Source organism: Stenella coeruleoalba, assembly GCF_951394435.1.
Source record: "Stenella coeruleoalba genome assembly, chromosome: 6".
In the NCBI taxonomy this organism is placed as follows: domain Eukaryota; kingdom Metazoa; phylum Chordata; class Mammalia; order Artiodactyla; family Delphinidae; genus Stenella; species Stenella coeruleoalba.
In genome coordinates this window covers 42,401,701-42,425,575 of record NC_137151.1, presented here as the reverse complement: position 1 = coordinate 42,425,575, position 23,875 = coordinate 42,401,701, and the positions used below count along the sequence as shown (strand labels likewise).

General features: G+C 39.9%; 1 protein-coding gene across 23 annotated transcripts in view; it reads left to right on the top strand.

The window, feature by feature from the left end:
• GTDC1 (glycosyltransferase like domain containing 1) overlaps nt 1-23,875 on the top strand; it is a 494,021-nt gene that overhangs the window by 296,031 nt on the left and 174,115 nt on the right. The window lies entirely within an intron of this gene.

Sequence of the window (23,875 nt, the reverse complement as noted above, 5' to 3'; positions counted from 1 at the left end):
AACAGTTACATGCCAACAAATTGGACAACCAAGAAGAAATGGACAAATTTCTAGAAACATACAACACACCAAGACTGAATACAGATGGCCAACGGACACATGAAAAGATGCTCAACATTGCTGATTATTAGAGAAATGCAGATCAAAACAACCAGATATCACCTCACACCTGTCAGAATGACTGTCATCAAAAAAAGTCTACAAATAAATGTTATACCAATGCAGGGAGGGGCAAGATAGGGGTAAGGGATTAAGAAACACAAACTACTATGTATAAAATAGGTAAACAACAAGGATATATTGTACAGCACAGGGAATTATAGTTATTATAATTTATTTATTTATTTATTTATTTTTTTGCGGTACGCGGGCCTCTCACTGTTGTGGCCTCTCCCGTTGCGGAGCACAGGCTCCGGACGCGCAGGCTCAGCGGCCATGGCTCACGGGCCCCGCCGCTCTGCGGCACGTGGGATCCTCCCGGACCGGGTCACGAACCCATGTCCCCCGCATCAGCAGGCGGACTCTCAACCACTGCACCACCAGGGAAACCCTATAATAATTTTTAATGGAGTGTAATCTGTAAAAAATATTCAAGCACTATGCTATACACCTGAAACTAATATAATATTGTAAAGCAACTACTCTTCAATTTAAAAAACTATGCATTATATAAAGGAGACTTTGTCTCAAGGAGGTTGTGAGATCTGGAGAAGATTAGATGGGTTGGGGTTGGATTAGGAGAGAAGGGTAATTAGTGGGGTTTTAAGATTAATGATTCCATCCCACCTCCCATATTCAAATCACCTGCTAGACTCTAAAATGCAGAGGTCAAGCACTGTGTCTTCTATGTGCTCCCAAGCTTAGCATAGTGCCTAACGAAGAGTAGTCATATAAAATATATTTATGGAATGAATAAATTCTTCTCAACCTTATGGGGGTGTCATAAATCCTTTTAGAAGTCAGATGAAATTTATGGGCTCTTTCCTTAGAAAAATGTAAATAACTACACATACACACACACAATCTTCCATATAATTACAGGGCGTTCAAGGACTCCCTGAAGCCCATTCAGGGCCACCAGGTTAATAATTGGTGATTTGGAGATGTGTGACACATTATTTTTGTCTTGCAAATTATTCAGACTCTTTCCCATGATTTACACTTAAAAGAAATTGTCCTGTCAAGTTTTGCTAGTTGTAGATAAGTTCTCTAGAAAAGGCATCATGGTGGATTTTATTGTTGTATAGGATACCTATTTCTGTGAACCCACTCCAAAGTCTACTCTAGACAGCTTTTCAACCCAGTTCATTCTCATAATCCTTGATAATCCTAACTGTGGTTTTGAAAAACTAATGCATGTATTATACTTTTACAGAGAATATTCAGAATATTATCCCACAATAATATGTAGTTGCTTTTGTAGTTTACCTATGTAACCTACCATTAAAGAAAAATAAAAAGAATCACCACAAATTATGTCCAAAGGAACAATGTTTCCAACATTTTTCTTTTACTTTCTGTGAGGTATGGCAAAAATAGCCCTTAGTAAGTCATGGACATTAACACAATAGGAAGTTAATATCTGCTTGCCTATTGGCAAACTATTCAGTATTTGAGTATAACTTATGACTACTTAATATTTTGACTAAGAGGAAGTGGAAGAAGGGAAAACATTCTTAAGAGTGAAACCTTGGATATTAGTGTCTAGATATGGGATTCTTTCCTGTTCATTCCTCCCACCTCCCTGAGCTTTGCTTCTGTGTTTTTAATAACAAGTTTCTCATATCTGCACTTAACACCCAGCTTGAAATGTATTCCTCAACATCTTTTTCCTGTATCTCGTGGTTTTCTTTGAGTGCTTTGTGCAGCTGCATCAATCAGAAATAATGGAAAAATCAGATGAGGTGACAAGGGATGGCAGGTTGTTTTTGTCATAATAGTTTGCCCTTCTCACTATTCAGGTGCCTGGGACGTTTTTAGACCACTAATGCCATTGATAGCCACGCGTGCAAAGTGTGGAACTCAATGGGAGCTATTTAAAACAGATATAAAAATAAATGTAAGGAAATATCTGAATTCATCAACCAGTTCTAGAACTTTTCTGGGAGATTTGCTCTAATAATGACACCCAGAACATCAGCAGCTAGCTTGTCAGGCTAAGCAGGTATGGTTTCTTTCTAGAGCCTGTCATCTGAGAGCAAAATGGATTTATTGGTATAAATAGTCTCTACTATACATCAGTTGCACATATACCATTTCATCTGATCCTTAAGACAACTGTAGGAGCTTGTTCCCATTTAATAAGTGAAAAGCCAATGGCTCAATTAGGTTATTTTATTGACCATGGGTTACTTACCTATTAGGTGATGACCCAGAAATTTGAGGCGGAGACAATTTGCTTCTAAAGGTGCCTTGCTGAACTCCCCCTCCTACTGAAGAAGTTTAACACACACACCCTACCCCACTCTCAGCCCTGTTCTAGGACATATATGATACTTCAGTGAGAGGAGAATTTAATTGGCATTGTTATCACCCTCTCTGGAATTGTGCACAATATATAAATAAAAGAATTTGGAAGGTCTATAGTTTTTCATCTAAGTGCCTGTGCCATCAACACCAGCAGCTTCTTTAATACTAGCAGGCAGAAATGATCAAGTGTATCTCTTTCAACGAGAACATCCATATTGTTTTCCACTAGAAGAGTAACACATGTTTGTTAGAAGATGACCTAAGCTGATGCATTCTTTAGTAAACTGGGGAAGTTGGATTGCTCTGCTAATCCATGGGGACACGTTCTTGTCAATATGGCCCCAGGAGACTGGGAGTGACCTGTGTCCTCTGTGCATGTGGCTTGGGTCAGGGGATGTGAGGCAAATGGGAAGCAGCTTCATTTGACCTTTGGGACTTTCCATGCAACTGTAACATTAAAATTTCCAGTTGCAGAAATGTTTTTTCCAGTATAACCCGGACATTCAGAGGTTGATATTTAAGCCTGGTAGAAAATAAAACTTGAACTTAAAAATAAACACATATTTATTGTAACTCTCTAGGTTCACTTTCTCTAGCAATTACCTTCATTTCTGCAAAACGGAAACTTTATTAAGCAACTACTAGTGCCAAGCACTAAGCTGAACCTTTTACCATTGATTATTGTATTTTATTCTCTCAGTGACCCTATGGCTTTTTTTAAGAAGGGTCATCCCAATAATCAGAGTAGAGTGATGTGGGTTTTTTTACAATGATAGCAATTTCTTTCTGTCAAGATAGGATTTAAAATATTACACTCCTGACTTTTGCTATCCTTCCTTCCAAGAAAAAAAAAACATGCTATTTATGAGAAGCTCAGTTTAATAATATCAGATGAGCAGAATTCTCTTTTTTAAACAGTTAGCCTTGATGGAAGGCATTTAGATATTAAAGGCCCTCATTCTAAGACAGTTCACCACAAAAGCAGGTCCAAGGGTTATCCATGCATTTTAAATTTTAAATCTAAATTTAAACTTACATTTCCACCAATCAGAACTCAGAGCTAGTATCAATGTTGATCACAGAAAGAGATATGTTTCTAATTAACTAACTTTAAAGCCCTATCTTAATCACTTAGAGCATTCTTGTGCACATCTGTGCTGCAGGAGGAACTGGATTACCTCCATGGTGTATGTGTGTCTGGGTGTGCGTGTGTGTTTAAAGCAATGCTATAACTCTATCCAAATGCGATGCAGCACTGCTTTAAAGTTTAGAAGCAAATGTGTGCTTTGTAATGTAGTTTAAAAATTGAAACCCCCTTCTACCTTATATGTTCTTCTCTTGTAAATTGGGCTTGTTTGTGGAGGGCAGCCATTTCCAATACTGTGACACATACATCCCAGAACTTCTTCCCTCTTACTTCGATGGGACCTAAATGAGCACCAGAGCCAGGGCCTCTCATGTGGTTTTGCTTCATCTTACAATGACATCAGTATCTTTCCATTCGCCTCATTTTTATAAAATTGTGCCCAGAATGAATGGGAATGCCAGTAAAGGAAACTGAGTCCTGGGAGTAATTTTTTACTAGAGTAAATGAAGTGATGTGATAAACAAGTACAACCTGACGTGACAACATGGCATAAAGCCGTGATACAAAATGTTTCATTCTATTCTTGTGAACGTTTTTGAAAGCTTTTATGCCTCTCACATGTCTTGTGTGTGTATATACTGACCAGTGGAAGTATAATTCGTGTTCAGATATTTATTTCTGTCACTGAATGACCAGATGGTTCTTGCCTATGTTGGAAGAGAACCATTTTGCCTATTCGATAACTCTGAGTGACATTACATGTAACAAACTAGCCAGGATGATCCACTGTAGCCCGAGTGAGAAACACGTAGCTTTCTCTACTTTGTAAAGTTGGCAGAGACTCACAAATGCCTTTATTCTCATTTTTTAACTGAAATAGTTTGTGTATTTTTCCTACCAAAGTAACAGATGCTCAATGTGGAAAACTATGGCGATACAGGCAAAAACAAGAGAGGAAGAACGCTTATAAATTAATTTTTACTACCTGTAACTTGCCACTTGGAGATTTGATGATGGTCATGAGGCTACAAAGCTGACGTTTCTTTGAATACATACTATTTGTCTGACACTGTGCTAAGTGCTTTACATCAATCAGATTATTTAATCCTCCCTAGAACCCACTGATAAAGGTAATGGTATTAATCTCCTTTCATAGATGAGGAAACTGAAGCTCAGAGATACTAAGTGAATCGCCCAAAGTCACACAGCTAACAGGTCACACAATAGCAGAGCTAATTTAACGTGCGATTGCTGGACAGCTAGCTGCATTGATTTCTATGAGTTGCATATGTGTCAGATATTCCTTTCACTTGCTTTTCAATTGAATTTATGAAGCTTTTGTTATATTAAAGTATTTAGTTTTGCACAAACGAATCTATACTTTTGTGATTTCTACCTTTAGTGCCATGTTTAAAAAGGCCTTTCCTATTCCTAGATTATAGCATGGGAGGGAGAAAAAAAATGCAAACAGTACCAGAAGATAATAATCACAAGCCAGAAAGCCAAGGTATCTGCCGAAGTTGTTACCAACAGGAAGAAGTAGGAGATGTGAGGATGTGTTTGAAGGCAGTGGCAGAAGAGGACATAACGCTGTTCCCTCATTATGAGTATCGAGTCTAATAAGCCAATTAAATACACTTCCTTTCATGCCTCCTACCCTCCCCTTTAAGCTCCTGCATCAGGGTCTGGACTGGGAGGAGGGACTGGAGGAAAAGAGAGGAAGGCTGGGCTTCCTTGGTGGCGCAGTGGTTGAGGGTCCACCTGCCGATGCAGGGGACACGGGTTCGTGCCCCGGTCTGGGAAGATCCCACATGCCGCGGAGCGGCTGGGCCCGTGAGCCATGGCCGCTGAGCCTGCGCGTCCGGAGCCTGTGCTCCGCAACGGGAGAGGCCACAACAGTGAGAGGCCTCGCGTACCGCAAAAAAAAAAAAAAAAAAAAAAAGACAGGAAGTCTTCTTACATAGCTGCTGCAGTTTGAGGGTCTCTTTGGAGTGTCAAATGCCTTCTGTCAGGCAGTAGCCAGATGCCAGCACTTTTGTGTGGCACGTAGATGTGTTCTTTTGAGACACTCCTGGGGAGATCTCACCCACAGGTGTTCCCTGTTGTACAGGAAACCCTCTCTGGATTCTCTCTAATCACTTCCTTCTCTCCGCTCTGACCCCAGGAGTATGTTCCTTGCCCTGAAGGCAGCCTTCCTGAGCGTAGTCCTTTCAATATGGCACATGACTCCCCTCCACTGGGACCACAGGGGAAAACAAAATTAGGTACCGTTTCCCTTCCAAATGGTACAAACTGGAGGCTGCTTTCACTGCTGCCCTTTCTTCTTGCCCTGCCATGTGGACAACTTCTGACAGCCTCCTACCTTCAAAATCTCGAAGTCCTGACTCTCATCAGGATCTATGTCCCATATTTGGTGGGGGCGGGGGATGGGGGGAGCATATGCATTAGGTTCTCCCAAGAACTCTGTTTTAGGGGCAAGAGGAGGTAGGCTTTTGGGTTCTGGCAGCTTGGCAGTCATTCAGTTTGGGGAAAGAGGTGCCGGCCTCCCCTTCTGCCAACCAACCCCAGTATCTATGAGAGGTTTTCATGGAGCACACCTACTACTGTGAATCTCCTCTTACTTAGGCTGTTAGACAGTGATCGAGAAGAGTACGGGGCCAATATTTCTACCTTTAGCAAGTCCTGCAGAAATGTGGCAGCACCTCTGTTTAGCATTTGTAGGTATTAGTCCTCGGCGTTAGGACCTCAGCTGAAATGCCAAGGTGTTAGGAAAAGTCACACTCCACGCCGTACGCTGTAGAGTTGTGCTGTGGAGATATCATGTGATAGAAAGTTTCTAATTTTTTTTTCAGAATGGATTGTGAGTTATCACAGATGTTTTTTGATTAGTACATTACTTTTTATTTTTTTAATTAATTAATATATTTATTTTTGGCTGCGTTGGGTCTTCGTTGCTGCGCACGGGCTTTCTCTAGTTGCGGTGAGAGGGGGCTACTCTTCGTTGCGGTGCGCGGGCTTCTCATTGTCGTGGCTTCTCTTGTTGCAGAGCACGGGCTCTAGGGCGCCCGGGCTTCAGTAGTTGTGGCTCGCGGGCTCTAGAGCGCAGGCTCAGTAGTTGTGGCGCACGGGCTTAGTTGCTCTGCAGCATGTGGGATCTTCCCAGACCAGGGCTCGAGTCCGTGTCCCCTGCACTATCAGGTGGATTCTTAACCACTGCGCCACCAGGGAAATCCCCACTGCACCACCAGGGACGTCCTGTATATTACTTTTTAAATAGTGGCCCAAGCCGTCAATAAATTGACATTCATTTCTTCTAGAGGTATAACCCCATTACAATAAAATGGAAAAAAATCAAAGGAGTGTTCTGTATTGCAAAGTTATTTCTATGTCACAGTGTGTAGTCTTTAGAAGCAGGATTTTGTTGATCTTGGTGACAACAAATTCAATATATCTAATAATCCTGCATAGCAGGTCTTCATTCTCCTTCCTGTTGACGTGACAGTCACTGTTTAATGAAACCTTATTTTGTATACTATTTGCATTGTAGGTCAGGAATGAAGAGCTGAGTTTGCTTAAGCGACAGCTGAGCTGTTTATACTTTTTATATTCTTCCATCAAGAAATAATTACCCTTCAAACAGCCTTACCTCTTTCTACTTTGTATATGCAAACTACCTAAATAAAACATATGCAAACTCCCAAACCACACGTCAGTATACAGAAACAGTCAGGACCCAGAAAAGCATAGAATAGCGTATACATAACCTATTCCACTTCCTTGTACCAAGGTATTCATTCATTCAGCAAGTCTATATTGAGCATCTACCGTAAGCCTGCGAGGCAATAGAGTTGATTTTGCTCGTTTATTTACTACAGGAAAGTAAAGAATAATGTTTGTTTTAACTCCAGTTCTATAAAATCGGAATGTTATTTCTGGCTTAACAAAGATAATATTGTAGTAGAACTTCGGTATCTCACTGGTTGCTGTCCATAATTCTCTGTTGGAGTACATCTACACATGGATTAGTTTGAAATGGCCTTCGGCAGTTTACTGTAGGGCCATCTGGCCATTTGCTATCTGTACTCCCAAAATAACATGCAGTTCTAGAATAACTTAGAACTCAGTTATGCCCTGGCATATATTATTGAAGTGTTAAATGGGTATAAAGTAGGGCATGTATTGACAATTCAGGTAAGATATGCAGTACTCTAAAATAGCCCAGGCCAATAAGATGCAGACTCTCAGTACAGCTAAATTATAGAATAATTACATTTTTAAGATTATAAGAATTTTTTTGTTTTATATGAGAATTTCACTGCATAGTTACTTTTTCTAGGACATTTATTATGTCCTTAAAGGTATACCACTTCCATTTATATCCACTTTAGTACTTAAGGAGATGTTTGTACATCTCTGTGGTTATGATTCACAATAATGTTAGCACAAACTGTGAATGGATGAGTCTCTACTGCAAATATATGCTCACTGTTCAAAAAAGGATATTTCAAGGTGGAAAGTAGAAAACTCTTCTGCCAATAATGTTAAACCTCAAAATAATGTTCAGCATGTCCTGAAAGATGACCATGGATTGTTGTGGTCTTTAAACAACCAACATACTATTTCTTTAAAAAGCTTAGAAGAGGGAAATCCAACCATATGTTAAAATGTCTGATTTTTCTTCTAATTCTTTTTCCTATAACAGCAGAATTTTGAGTTTGAGTGGGTGCTCTATAAATACCTGCTGACTGCCGAAGGAAACATATTAGAATTTAGAAAAATGGTGAGTTTTTTTTAAAGGAAGAGTAAAACTTGGGTACAAACCTTTCTCCATTGCTTCATTTTGGGGAGCCTGTAGCTTTCTGGTGTTTCCTGTTGAATATCCATCCTAGCGTAGCAAGTGATAAACTGGCTCGTACAACTTACTGTAGGATTAGACCCTTAATAAGTTCAGATACTAGAACTTCTGGATAGAGAAAATAAAGTAGGTTTTTACAACAGTTAATAGCATAAAGAATAAATTGCAAGTATGAGAAATAAAAGACACTGTAAAATCTTAGTGCATATTTTGAGAAGAACTAAGTAGAAATTTTATACATTCATTGAAATTAACCACTGAGTGTAAGTATTAGACATGTGTAAAGAGAGAATTAGTGACCTAGAAGCTAGATCTTAAGGAATAAAAAGATAAGAATTCAACATATGTCTAATAGAAGTTTCAGAAGGAAAATTAGAGAAAATGCTAGAAGCAATAGTCAAAGAGATTTGGGTAAGAAATTTCTAGAGATTATTAATTAAGTCATGGATTCGCAAGGTAATGCATATATTTGGTTTTAAAAGATCAGAAGGTGCAAAAAGGATCTGTAAGACAAAGCAAAATTCCTTTACCCAGTTCATCCCACCCCAAACTGCCCCCCTGTCCCAGCTACCACTTAACAAAACTTTTGTTTATCTTGCTATTTCTTGATTTTTTTAAATATGAGATATTATCTGTTGACTTCCTACAGTAGAAATGGTGAGTTAGTTAGCCCTCTTACTGTATGAGCAGGCACATGCAGTCACTCACATATTTTTCCCTCTCCCTAGCCTTCCAATATAGCTGTATCTCAATTTTTGGTTAATTAAATACTCTGTGTTTATGGCATTATTGCTATGTGAAACTGTTCCCTGCTGAGCATCATTGTTTTCTATGATAAGATTTCCTTCCCTGAACAACTCTTCATTTTTTCCTGGAGGTAAATATTGCTTTAGCTTTATTTGCTTGGTTTCTGTGTCACTATCACAAACCCATTCCTAGCTCTGCCACCATCACTAACTCATCTTTTTAATATGGTCAGACACATCAGGAAATCTATCATTTCCATTTTTTTCCTTGGACATCTCCATCCTGGAGGCCTAGATTCTCCTGCTACTGTTCATTTTATGTTGCTCTCTGGACCTTGAGTCAACTATTTCCTGGATCCCACATCTTTCTCTTTTTTTACTTTATCATTTTAGTGGGGTACATCCACCGGTATCTCCTCAAGAAATGTAGGGAGCTAAAATTTCTTAAGACCTTGCTTGTCTGAAAATGGCTTTGTCCTTCCTCACATTTACTTAATACTTGACTGAGTTTTGAGCTCTCATTGGAACTCATTTTTCTCAGAAGTTTGAGGTAATGCTCCATTGTTTTCTACTTTTTGAACTTCCTGTTGAGAAGTCTGATTTCTATTTCTGATAACTTGCCTGTGACTCGTCGTGTTCACTCTCCCAAAAGGTATTAGATTTTCTTTTTTACTCCTGTCTTCTGAAACTCCTGTCTTCTGAAATTCCATAATTGGATTTTTGTTCTTTTCTTATGCTGGGTATATATTTCCTTCACTACAAAGAATTTTCTTATATTTTTTCTTTGATTTTCTCACCCATGATTTTCTCAATATTATGTTCTTCAACTCCTATTAGTCATTACTGAACCTTAGATTGACCTTATTTTGTTATCTCTTTTCCTATTTTCTTCTTTGTTTTTATTTTGCTTTCTGTAAGATTTTCTCAACTTTATCTTCTAACTCTTCTATTGATTTTTTTTCAGTTATGATATTTTTATATGTAAGCATTCTTTCTTGTTCTTGAATTTCCTTTCTAATCACATCCTGTTTCTCCCATCATGAATGCAAAAGCTTATTTTATCACTATGGATATCATAGGATTATTTTTTAAGTTTTCTTCTACTCTCCATGTTGTCTCAGTTTCCTCTAAGTTCCCCTTTTGTATTTGTTTGATTCATCGTATTAACTTGATGTTAAAATTTTCCTCAAATATCTGCTGGTGACTGTCTCTCCATTCATATTTGAGGTGAGACCTTAAAAGATGATTAGAATTTCAGAGACAGGGCTTGTTGACCAGTGACCTTTCTCATAGGAATTCATTTGTTTCATTGTGGCATCTCCACATGTCAGCGTTGCTAGGTCAAGCCCAGTTAGTTTCCAGAGAAAGGTTCCTATAATGTCCTGGAAGGAAAATCTCCAGCTGTCTGGGAGCCAGATGGAGGAGGGGTGCTGGAGAAGCAACATTAATAAATAGACATCCTTTCATTTAATTTCCCTCACCCTTGCCTTTAGCCTTGCCTGGTCTCTGTGGTCCAGATCATCCAGTGAGGAAGCCTTTCTGCTGCTGAGGAGGGAGGTCAGGGGAGAAGGACGGTAGCTGCTTGGCTGCCTGGGCTTGAGGAGGTTACCAGAGGGCTGTGTTTACTTTCTATAGATTTGCTACCAGTTCTGTTTTCAGCTCTGCTCTGCAATTGCACCTCCACAGGCACTTGGTGTGTCCAGTTCCTGAGCCTTCCGGAGTTCCTCTGGAGCAAATGAGCTGCTGTCTCTTTGCTAACACCACGTACACAAGCAGAATCACCTACACTTACAGAAGCATTCTGCCTCCTTCTCTCTGCTCCAACACCACTCATCCATTTGCTTTCCATCTCTTGAAATCCAGTTGACATTTCTTTTCTGTTGTCATCTTACTCAATTATTCTTGTTGTCCCTGAGAGTCCATGCCTTATAAAAATTCCCATACCATTATTTCAGTAGAGCTTCAAAAGGCAGAGGGATTTCAAATTGATGTTTACTCTTCCATGTTTTCCCCAGTCTGTTCTTCATACCGCACGCAGCATTTTTATTCAGACCCAATCTGATTAGAAATTCCTCAAATGGCTATAAACCTCTTACTTATATTATTAAGGGCAGAAAGTCCTCCCCCTGGTTATTTCTCGAGCCTCATTTTTGACCTACCCCTCCCTTACCTTCATTGCTATCCACACTCACTCAGTGCTCTGGCCATATTTTGCTTTTACCCCTGAACCATGTTTTCTCACCAGGTCCTTTGCACATGCTGTTGTTCTTAACACAGTCCACCTCTCACATTCACACCTGGCTACCTTCTAATCATCATTGAGGTCTCAGCCGAAAGAGCACCTTCTCTGGAGAGCCTTTCTTGACATTAGCCCCCCTCCCCAGGCCTGGGTTCTCATAATCATAATACCTAATTCTCCCCTGATTGGAGCACCTACCCCATTGGGTGTTTCGTGAGGGCATCTTGGCTATTTGCCTGGCACATAATAGGCGTTCCAATTTGGGTTGAACGGTGAATAAATGTTTTTCTCTCTGACCTTTTTCACTCAGTATTTTCACTGAGTATGTAAGTCTTTCTTTACCTTCAAGCCTTGGTTATATTCTAGTAATAGCCCAGCACTTTACCCATCTCTTCCAAACTTAGAAATACTAGAAAGTATAGAAAACCTGAAGAAAGTGGAAGTGCTTGTACACTCACTTTGTACATTTAAAGGCTTTATTTCAAATGTAAAGTTAACAAAGTTGTATCTTAAAATATTAGTTTGGAATAAAGACAGTTTCTGTGGCTTAAAAATTAGACAGCGTAGAACCAGAACTTGAAGTGAATCAATACTTAATGCTGTAGCATTGGGAAAAAAAGGGGGTTTGTGCTGGAAGTTGGATTTGCTGGTAATTTTGATTTATTCAGGTTGTGGGTAGGAAAACGAAAAAGGAAAAAAATAAAAGACTGGATTTTTGATGCCCATCTGTTCATGCTTCAGAGACCTGAAAACTGATGTTTTAAATTTCCTGGTTTTACTTTTCTGGTTTATACAGCTTTAAGAAGGGAGAAGATGGAACCTCTCAGTTAGAAAAATGAAGGAATAAAAGGAAAGACAAGGAAAAGCGTAAGGTAGAAAAAAGCACCACAGGAAACAAATAATAGAAAGGGAGGAATATATTTGTTTGATTTATAACATTGAGCCTTTTTGTAATTAATGTGCCTCTAGACAGAGAACAAATCTTTGATTAGTATACAAATGAAAGTAAGGTAACATTAAAATGCCTGCCTTAAATGGACGGCTAAAGTGTAACTTGTGAGAGTTAACAAGAAAAACGCATCTTAAAAAAAGGCAGGGGTCTCTGATTTATAAAGTAGCTTAACTATGAGAGGGCCAGTGGAGTCAGAGACTGGAGTTTTTAGAATGTTGATTATCTCTTTAGTAACCATGAGAGCATAATGTTGACCTTCTCCATTATTATCAAAAATAAAAAATAATAGTATTTCCTGAGCTCTTACTATGTGCCAAGCAACATGGAAAACATAACTCTGCAAGGCAGCATTATTATTAGCTCCATTTTACAGATGGGGTAACTGATAATTAGAGAAAAAACTCTTTCCCCAGGTTAGCTAATAAGTGGCAGAGCCCAGAATTTAAAACAATACAATATACCTAGAGCCCTGCTTGACCCAGTGTGCCTTTTTGCCTCTTAATAATTATAAGGTAATCAGTAGATTTGATTAGAAGTTTGATCCTCCTACTTCCATTGGAAGTCTAGGGGACTGGTCTCATTCTCATTGAACATATGAAGAAACCCAGGTTTCAAAAGATTAAATGTCACAACCGAACAAATTTTTAAGAAAAATTCTTTCCTAAACTCAGTTCTCTATTCTTTTTATTTTTAGTTAAAAAAGGAACATTTTTGTTTCACAATTCATATTTTCTCCATTTCATCCCCCAAATTCTCTTATCAGTTTTGATGGCTAGCTCTCTCGTCTTGTACAATATTCTCTTGTTGTCACTGTCTGTCAACATAGATATGGTACCTTCCACTCTATCATTTTCCTGATACCCTGTTCAGGAAATTTCACCCATCATGGTATTGATTCTTTCCCCTCTTTTCCACAACAGTATCCAGTTGTATTCGTCATCTCAGGCTGCCATAACAAAATACCATAGACTGGGTGGTTTAAACAACAGGAATTTACCATTCTGGAGGCTGAAAGTCTGAGATCAGGGTGCTAGTATAGTCAATTCTGAGGAGAGCTCTCTTCCTGACTTGCAGCTGGCTGCCTTCTGGCTGTGTCCTCACATGTGGCCGTGGGAGGAAAGGGGGAAGAAAGAGAGAGAGAGGAAGAGAGATCTCTTCCTCTTCCTGTAAGACCACAGTCCTATTGGATTATGGACCAATCCTTATGACCTCATTTAACCCTACTTACCTCCTAAAGACCCTATCTCCAGACATAGTCACATTCAGGGTTAGGACTTCAACATATGAATTTGGAGGGAACACAATTCAGCCCATAGCACCCATAAAATGATACCATGCTCTAAAGGATACTCTCCAATTGGAAACACTGCCCTAAGGGAATTCCTATTTTTGTTTGGAAAGAAGAAAGTGATCCTTTCTTCAATACCAGCACATTTTACTATCTTGCTTTCAACCTCCAAATAATGCCTTCCAAAAAAAATTGTGGAATAGGACATGTGATTAGAGATCATTTTAGAGTTTCCTTCAGTGCTTTACTGATGCTGTAGAAGATATGGGATTCCCAGAGTAATGTGAACATTTACTTGCTAACGAGGTAAATCCATACCGAGCAGCTTGCTGAGTCTATGTACACGTGAAACAGCCACTTCCTCTTGCTTGAAAGAAATTACTTCAGATTCACATTTGGGAACTTTTTTCATTTCTGTATACTATTGTTAAATTAAGCGGGGTGAATGAATAGAAGCTTTTAAAACTTCTGAGTTATTAATGAAACAAATGATGAGCAAATTATTAAGTTTAAATGGAAAAGTTAGATCATTGTAGTAATGGAATCAGTAAATACAGTTTAGTTTAAAGGTAATATGGATAGCTTACGATTTCTGGGGGTAAGAGACCAAAATAAGTACGTATGAAATGTCACTACATATGCTCTAACATTTTTGTAAAAATAGACACAACCTTGGGCTTCCCTGGTGGTGCAGTGGTTGAGAGTCCGCCTGCCGATGCAGCGGACACGGGTTCGTGCCCTGGTCTGGGAAGATCCCACATGCCGCGGAGCGGCTGGGCCCGTGAGCCATAGCCTCTGAGCCTGTGCATCCGGAGCCTGTGCTCTGCAACGGAGAGGCCACAGCAGTGAGAGGCCCGTGTACCGCAAAAAAAAAAAAAAAAAAAGACACAACCTCTTGCTCGTAGAAGGAGCTTAGATATTTGTTGAATGAATATTTGTTGACTGAGTCAAGACAGTGACGCATTTACAAACTAGGAAATCCAGTGTTACCCAAGATGGCCTTAGAAATAACTCCATAAGTGTGGATGTTACATAAAGAAGCAAGGAAATGGGAAGTTTACTTTGATTTCCTCAGCTCATCTACACATCATTACCAACTCTCTTTTAATCCTCTCAAGAAATTTGGAAAAACAGATATTATCCCATTTCATAGATCAGAAAACTGAGGTTCAGAGAAATTAAGTGATTTGAATAAATTCACAAATACAGGAAGTACCGATGCAATACTGGGTACCAATACTACAGCCTGGGTTCTCCCCTCTTCAACATGCCCATTGCCTGAGTGGACTTACTTTAAGGTGCTTCACAGAGATTTCTCTCCACCTGTCCTCCCAAAAGAATCTCATAGGCTTACTGTGCAATTATCCCATTTGTGATTAGTTTCTTGAATTAAGGTATTGTGCTTTTGAAAAGTGGCACATATTGAGCATGGAAGATGACTAGTACATTGTGGGAATTTAAGATTAGTTTCCAACAAGGCCAACAGGGAAGAACAGGGCATGATTCAAGGTAGATGCAAGGGGATGCATGGTGGTGAGTGTGGCAGGGATGGGGGCCCTGGGCCACTGGGAAGGAGCATAAAGCTCTTAGGGAATTAACAACCAGTTGGTGGGGAGTGCTTACAGGGGAGGTAGGAAGATAAAGATTCACTGTTTGCAGTTTACGCTGCAACTTTGCTGACTGTGTTCAATTACTACAGTAAACCTTGTGTAAAATAGAGGGTTTTGTGGTGCTTAGCTCTTTTCGGGGGAGGAATGCGAATCATGAGAAGTGTGCATGCATCTGTTCACAAGGATGGCTCTGGGTTTGATAAACATGGGCTGTGGCAACATGCAAGGTAGATTTTCCTAGTCTCATACATTGTTAAGGACCTTAAGTTTTCTGTATGGGAGCAGTATATCATCAAGGGATTTTATAAAATTGCATAAGACAAACTGCTCATACTAGTAGGCAGTTAAATTAGCAGTGTGTACAATCTAAAACACTTTGGAATTAAGAGAGATTGACATATACACCCTACTATATACAAAAGAGATAACGAATAAGGGCCTACTGTATAGCACAGGGAACTCTACTCAATACTCTGTTATGACCTATATGGGAAAAGGATCTAATAAAAGAGTGGGTATATGTTTATGTGTAACTGATTCACTGTACTGTACACCTGAAACTAATACAACATTGTAAATCAACTATACGCCAATAAACATTTTTTTAAAAAGAGAATGAGGAATTGAGGCATAATTATTTAAGTTAAATAATACTAATTACATAAACTGTGTTGCCAGAAGAAGCCATGTATTGTAAATAAATGGTATAAATAAGGTATATGGAGAGTGTTAGATTTTCAGAAATGATTCTTAGAAATGCTGGTGGAAAAAAATATAAATAAACAGACTCATGGGAACAGAACCATCTTTTCCTTATGACAGTCATATATCCCAGCTATTTAAAGGACAGACATCAGAAAATGATGGACCTTAAACAGAAGAGAGGAAGCTGAAGCTTCTCTCTTTGGCAGCCTTCAAGAGAAGATGCTGTCTTGACTAAGTGTGTCATCCCTGGGACCATACATGGATAATGAGGCCAGTCTGATAGCCATAAATATGCTTTCAGTTTCAGCATGCCTTTCTCAGGCTAACAAGTAGGGTTTGCTTGTTAATTTTAACTGAGGCTAGTTTCTATGGATCCTGTTTTCCTATCTTGTCACAAAACAGATTCTTCGTAGTCAAAGCAAGACACCCTTGCTCAGTATCCTCTCTCGGACTGCTGTCAATGTTGCATGTTGGCTTTGAAAATTTGCACCATGGGAGTTGAAATTTGGTTCAGGCACGAAACTCGAGCATTTCAATGACATGGCCTCAACAGCCGCGGTGTTGTTGGATGGCTGTTCTCCCAGAGCATTTGTGCTATGTGCATGTGGATGGTGATTGACTCATCTGTGATTCAAATTTGTTCAAATAATGTTCTGCCAGAGTTTCTTGTTGAAACAGCCTTCGTAGACATGTGCCATCTATTTTTTGAATATTAGCCCATAGCCATCTCCAGTAAAGAGGAGCAGCCATCCCTACAGCCAACCACCAAGCATAAGTCTGTCTTTCTGTTCAACGTTGTGGTCTTCAGACATCCAGTTTTAATTATGATAGACTTCCTTGTTTGTGATTCCTTTATTTAGTGAAGACAATGTGGCAAGAAGTATAGGGGGTGTATGCGTGCACATGAGAATGCTAGATTAAGATCTTTACTTTTATACTTTATAGGTTTATATAAATCTGCTTACCATATAAGTGATATATTGGATACATGTGGGCAACATGATTTTTTGATTATCTTTGATATTTGCTTATGTGGCTAAAATTCTAAAAATGTTAATTTTGTAATTAATTTCCAACACATTGTTTGGAAACAGTGAATAGTTTTTGTTATAAATCACCCAAGAACTTAGATCACTGAACTGCCTGGATGCGTCTTCCCAGTTGGTTTTGGAAAAATTATCTATCTTTGATTCCTATTTCCCTTCTCTTCAACTCTCAACATGGTTTCTGTCCCAGAATCCACAGAAATTGCTGTGATAAAATCGAATGATATTTTTTTCTGCTGTCATCCATATTAGCCTTGAACTGTATTTTTTTCTGTTACTTTTTTCACAGGTTTCCCTGATATCTTCAGACTTCCTTTTCTCTACTGATGTGTGGCCTTGGTGAATGGCCTTTTGGGCTGAGTTTCATCATTTGGAGAGGGAATGCATTTTCCCACTCCTCTGCCATCCCTACTATATAAAATATGCCATCACCTATCTGGTTGCCCATGCTTTTTGACTCAGGCTGTGCACCTCCTAGGGTCTAAAGTAGTATTTCCCAGGGTATCCTTTGTCGAATATTAATTCTTAAGGTGCCTCTTTGTGTGTATGCGTGTGTGGGGGGGTGGTGGTGAGGACTTCGGGGGATTGGTCCTTGTTTCATTAAGTGCTAAGTTTGGGAAACAATAAACACAATGTCTCTATCACACAATAGGTATTAAATAAATATTTATTGAATGAACAAAAGAATGAATGAATGAACATATTTACTGAACATACTGGCACGTGCTTTGGGAAGTTCTGCTGTGAAGAAATGTTTAACTTTAACCCAGCATTTCCAAAACTTGATCTCTCACAAAACCTTCTCTAGGGCAATACCTACACCACAAAAGCTTCTCTAGGGCAATACCTACACGTTCTGTTTCGTGATAAACAGAACACACCCTGTGAGACTTCAGCCTGAAGGGATGGCCGTACTGTTCTCCCTCCCCGACACCTGAGCTACATGTGCACACGCTGAGCTCCCTCAGCCCCCTCTCTCCGTGCCTGCCCCACAGGGAGGCCAGTTTCCATATTCCAGTTGCTAAGACTCTCCTCTTTTCTCATTGGCTCATATTTGAAATAATCGTTGATGAATTATGCCCTCTCTCTGTCTCCTTAATCATCCACTCATTTGCATCACTTTTTTTCACACGCTATCTTCCAGATCTGCTTTGAGAAGCATGACTTAATCATGTCCTGAGGACTCTTATCTGTGGGTACTTATTTATGAGATTCTATAGGTTGAACTTACCATATTAAGTACTTTTCATTGAAATCTCTCAAAAAGATGTTTGTAGGCAACGTATTCCACATGACATACATTTTAGCCACAGCATTCTCTTCAACAACACATGAATCAGTCTCAATGTCCTAAGTCGATGTGACTTGCTTTATCTTATCACCTTCCTCCTGACTACCTCTGTTGGTCAGCTAAACATATGCTGGCTCCTCAACTTCAGCAGAAATCAGCTAAGGAGCCTAGAGCATTTCCTTTGCTTACCCTCAATCTTAGCATCGGTTTAAGCTCCGCCCAAATCTGGTATTTTCGGACTAATCCAAATAAGGCATTTGGCCATTCCTACAGGTCCAGCTCTACGTTTGTGTGTTTGGATGTGGGTAGTGCAGGGAAGCAATCAGATTTAGGTCTGGAAAGTACTTATTCCAGCTGTGTCTTTAAACATCCCTCAACATAGTACTGGGGTTTTGTGGCAATGCCTCTGGACCCACCCTGGGGGACAGAGGTGGGAAAGAAGGAGAGGAGGCAGAGGGAAGGTTCTACTTTTGTTTCAAAGATTGGCTATTGGTTGGAAAAAAGTTGGGAGTGGGGTCCCAAGGCTGATAACAGATTGGAAACGACTGCAGTAACCAGAATCTTTCTAAGAGTGAAAACATGTTTGAATAGGGCTTCTGAGAGATTCAGAAACAGGAAGGACATTCTGTGAGTAAGGTGGGTAGTAGCATTTCTTTAAGAAAAATTGAGGGGATGGTTAAACGGCAAGGCTGCCATGTGCTCTAGAAGGCAGCTCACTGGTATTCTTTCTTTTCTCTCCTTCACTCCTTACCTCTGTACCTTTCCTCTTCTCATTAGCACCTCTCCCAGAGTTGAAGCTGGGGAGGAGGAAGGAGGTGTTTGGTCATGTGCGTATTTGCATAGTTACTTCACTGAGTTCACACCAGGATAGTGTGAACATTCTGTCCGGTTCTATAAAAAAGCCAGTATCACCCCATCAGTAAGGTATTATTTGCTTTTTTAGCATAGAACCGTTTATTGCCAGCCTTCTCTTCACTGTACATTTCAAATAGCATCTGATTAAGAATGTTCTGGATGGGTTAATTAGTGTGGTGACTATTATTAAGCAAACTGCTTGTTAGTATATGTCTATTTGATCTTGGTATTGATGTGAAGTAATTGACCATAGAGCTACATTTAGAAAAGCTGGAATAAAGTTTTTTGATTTCTATTATGGCAATAAATAGTTTATATAAAACATGTCTATGAAAATATGGGTTTCATGTCACACACAGAGAATCAGAGTAGACTGTGTGGGATGGTAGTTGAGGATCGTTTTGTTTTATTTTGTTTTTTAGAAATAGTAATACATTTGTCCAGCTTACTTCAAGATCAGCTCTGCTGAAACAAAGTAGTAAAAAATTATTACTGCAGAATATATGAAAACTGAAGTAATTTTAGCTTCCCTCACCTAAAGGACGTATTTCCTTTTAGATTTAGCTAATTGCCTAAATACTTCTTTGGGTAACAATCACTCTATATAAAAGACTATTAGAGAAAAATATGAGAAGATAGTGTAAACAAGGAAAGCATAGCACGTAACCACCTTCTTTCAAGTACTGGATTATCATCTATATTATTTTTGGTATTTTGTCCAGTTCTATTATTAAGTTTCCCTAGCTATAGCATTTCCATAGGGAATTTATTCCATGAGCTAATAAATTACACTGTCAGGGAGTTTTTCTGGAAATTCAGCTTAAATTTTCCCATTCTTAATTTTATCTCATTACTCCTAGTTATACCCCCTTGTACCTGGCTAAATAATTATTCTCTTTCCTTGGAGATTCCTATTATGTACCCCTCTAGTTGTCACTTAACCAGGCTATTCATATTTAGCTCCTTTAATCTGTCCTCATAAATCAATTCTTCCATTGCCTTAATCATTATTATTGCTTTTCTTAGAACTCTCTAATTTTCAAACATATATAGTTATCAGGTGCCTCAGATGAAATCAGCATTTGCACAGTATTCTGCTCCCACAGGCTTGGTCTCTCCCTGTCCTGTACATCACATTCCATAACCAAGCAGCATCAGTTAGTTTGCTGGTCCAATCAGCCCAGACTCATCTTGTCAAACTCCAGGAAATCTACATAGTCTTTTCCACATGTCCTGCTGCTTTCAGGTTTATTTTATTTTGTCAATTTCATAATATTAATAAGCTGAGTTTTGGGTTTCTGTCCATATTGATATTCTGCATCTTCCCATGTCCTTATTCACCACCACCTATCTAGTCAGTCATCCGCAACCTGGGTTAAGGTGGGATTCTGTTCATCCTTGAGAACATTTAGGAAATGTATTGCAAAAAAGCAGGCCTAGCACCTTGTCCACAGCTAGATTCCTTGTCAGTGACCAGTTCCCGTTGCTTACAAACCTTTAGCCAATCTCCCATCTCTTTTAATTTGCAATTTTGCTCACATGCTGGCCAATATAAAGGGATTTTATGAGCAAGATGGGTCATGATACTGTTTTCTAAAATGAAGATATGTTGTTTCAATGTCCATTGATTTGTGTGTGTGTGTGTGTGTGTGTGTGAATCCTTCGTGCACCAAGTTTGTAATTCTGTTAAAATCCTTTTTAAGCTTGCCTTGGTGTTCTTTATCTGACATAAACAAATAGGTTACTTCGCTTGCGCTATTGTTGATTTCCACATATGTACAGATGTTCCTTCTCTTACCATTTGTTCCATTTGTTTAGGAGAAGTTGAGGATATTGTCATAGTCATGTTTTTTCTTTTAGTGGTGATCGATGGGAACTTTCCTATTGATTTTTAGTTCCTTAGAATCTCCTCAATATTTTGAATTTATTTCAGGAAGAAAGTTGGTTACCTCCCTTCGTGATTTTGGACCTGTGAGATCTGAAACTCTAATCTGTATATGCCCAAGTTTCTTTCCAGTTTTTAAAAAATAAACTCTCTAATTTTTTATTAGAGCAGTTCTAATAAGACTGAGGTTGTGACCACTGAGTTTTTAAAGGTCTGTGGATGAGAAGAAACATTTTTAGTACAGCATTCATTATAATTCAATAAATTTCCTTAACCTAATAATCTAAAGAGAGATATTAAATTCAATGTGCGTTTTTTAAATGGAAGTATAATGGATTTACAATGCTGTGTTAGTTTCAGGTGTACAGCAAAGTGACTCAGTTTTTTTTAGTATTTCATATATATATATATATATATATATATATTCTTTTTCAGATCCTTTTCCCTTCTTTTTACATTTTAAATCAAGAATTAATGTATTACTTTATAAGGGCATACCAAGGAGGCTAGCCCCATTCTTCGTGTTTTATCTGTCCATATGCAATATCTACTTCATCCACTTATGACAGGGCACGGGTGTGGGGGGAGGTGGCTTATACAGTAAGGTGATTTTTCTCAAAAGGCCTCACGAAACAAGCACAGAGCCCCCCACATCACGCCTTTTGCTTCTAGAATGTACATAGCATACTACAGCCAGACTGGATTTCCAGTTCGCAGCAGAACCCACACTGTTGCTTAGCCTTGTTCACCTGCCCGTTGGTTCGGAACTAGCGATCGCCCATCCCCCTCTCCACGGCGACCTTCTGACTCAGGTCACTTCTTGAGCACCATCTCTCCTCACCTCGCTTGAAATACGTGGCCTCGTCCAAGGCTTTGGGGACGCACTGGATTCCGCACCTGCTACCTGAAACGGTTCTTTTCAATTCCGTCTCTCTCTTCTTCTTCCCTCTCAGCTTTGTAAGGAAGCACGGTGTGTGTTCTCTTGAATAAGGCCCTACTTCCCCTGCAGCAAGCATCCTGCCATTATCACACCTTATGATGTTTTTCTACTTCCATTTTGTTGGGGTTTTTTTTGCGGTACGCGGGCCTCTCACTGTTGTGGCTTCTCCTGTTGCGGAGCACAGGCTCCAGACGCGCAGGCTCAGCAGCCATGGCTCACGGGCCCAGCTGCTCTGCGGCATGTGGAATCCTCCCGGACCGTGGCACGAACCCATGTCCCCTGCATCGGCAGGCGGACTCTCAACCACTGCACCACCAGGGAAGCCCCTCTACTTCCATTTTCTAAGACTTTTCTGTTTCCTCAGGATCCTGCTCCCTTCCCTAGCAAGTATCCCCAAGCGAGCACCCCTGTGGACATGCACCCCATTAAAGAAAACTTGACCTTGCCTTCTCCTTTCTTCTCTTTGTCCCCCTCTCTCCCTAACCAGTGTCTGGTTTCTCTCTGCCCTCACCCCACACGAACCGCCCTGGCAGTAGCCAGTGATCTACGGTATAACAAGGCCAAAATCGCCCTGTCCTTTCTGCTGCTGTAACACCTCTGCAATGTTTCACACCCTTTTTTTTTTTTTTAACAGTTTTAAGAGCTCTTGGTTCTTTTTCCTACCCGTGCTTTAGGAGCTCTTAATTTACCTCAATAGTGTGATATTACTCTCAGATTCCCTTTCAGCTCTTCCAAATGTTCCTCATTGCTTTCCTTGGTTCTGTGGTTCTTCTTCCTCACCTACCTCTTAAATGCATGTACTCTCCATTTCTTCACATACTCCACAATCCAGGTAAGGGGCCGAGTCTCTGCATGGGGCTCAGGGCCTCTGAGAACACCCTTGTTGTCCGGCCCCAGACTGCCTCTCTATACCTCAGATCCCGGGACTCAGACTCTGCCGTGCATCTTATTCCCTGAAGAGTTCATGCTCTTTCACACCCTTTTCCTTTGATCACACTGTTCCCTCCATTCAAAACTTCCCCCTCTCTGCCTTTCAGAATCAGTCAAATAAAACCCTCTTTTAGCCTTTACTTATCCCCAAGTCAGAATTAATCTCTAGTTCTCAGTTTTAAAAGTTAGAATGTCCATTCTTGATATACTGTGTTCCGCCACAGGTTCCTTTGTTGTTCTCAAGTCTGTCTCCCACTCTGTCTACTGGTTTGCTCCCTAGTACTTGGTGAATTCCTTGGTTGCATTTTATGTGTTTGCTTCTATCGACAAGTAGCAGATATCGAACTCTATGACAAAGCATTATGGGAAGAAAGGGGTGAGATGGTAATGAAAAAAATATAAAAAGATACTTCAAGAAATATTAGCAAGGGACCAAGCTATGTGATCCTTATAAAACCTTAGACCATTTGGGAGCCAATAAGAAGATGAAGTCCAACAGATGTGGTTTTGGATTAGCTGCTGACCTAATAGTTGGGCTTCCCTGGTGGCACAGTGGTTAAGAATCTGCCTACCGATGCAAGGGACACGGGTTCAAACCCTGGCCCGGGAAGATCCCACATGCCGCGGAGCAACTAAGCCCGTGTGCCACAACTACTGAGCCTGCGCTCTAGAGCCCACAAGCCACAACTGCTGAGTCCATGTGCCACAACTACTGAAGCCCGTGTGCCTAGAGCCTGTGCTCTGCAACAAGAGAAGCCACGACAATGAGAAGCCTGCACACCACAACGAAGAGTAGCCCCCGCTCGCTGCAACTAGAGAAAGCCCATGCACAGCAACGAAGACCCAACACAGCCAAAAATAAAAATAAATAAATTTTTTTTTAAAAAAAAGAAATATTAGCAAAGTCAACTTAATAAAAACGTGTACAAGTGCCCAGGAATACAGAACAGTCATGTGAGCAGAAATACCCAGTGTTA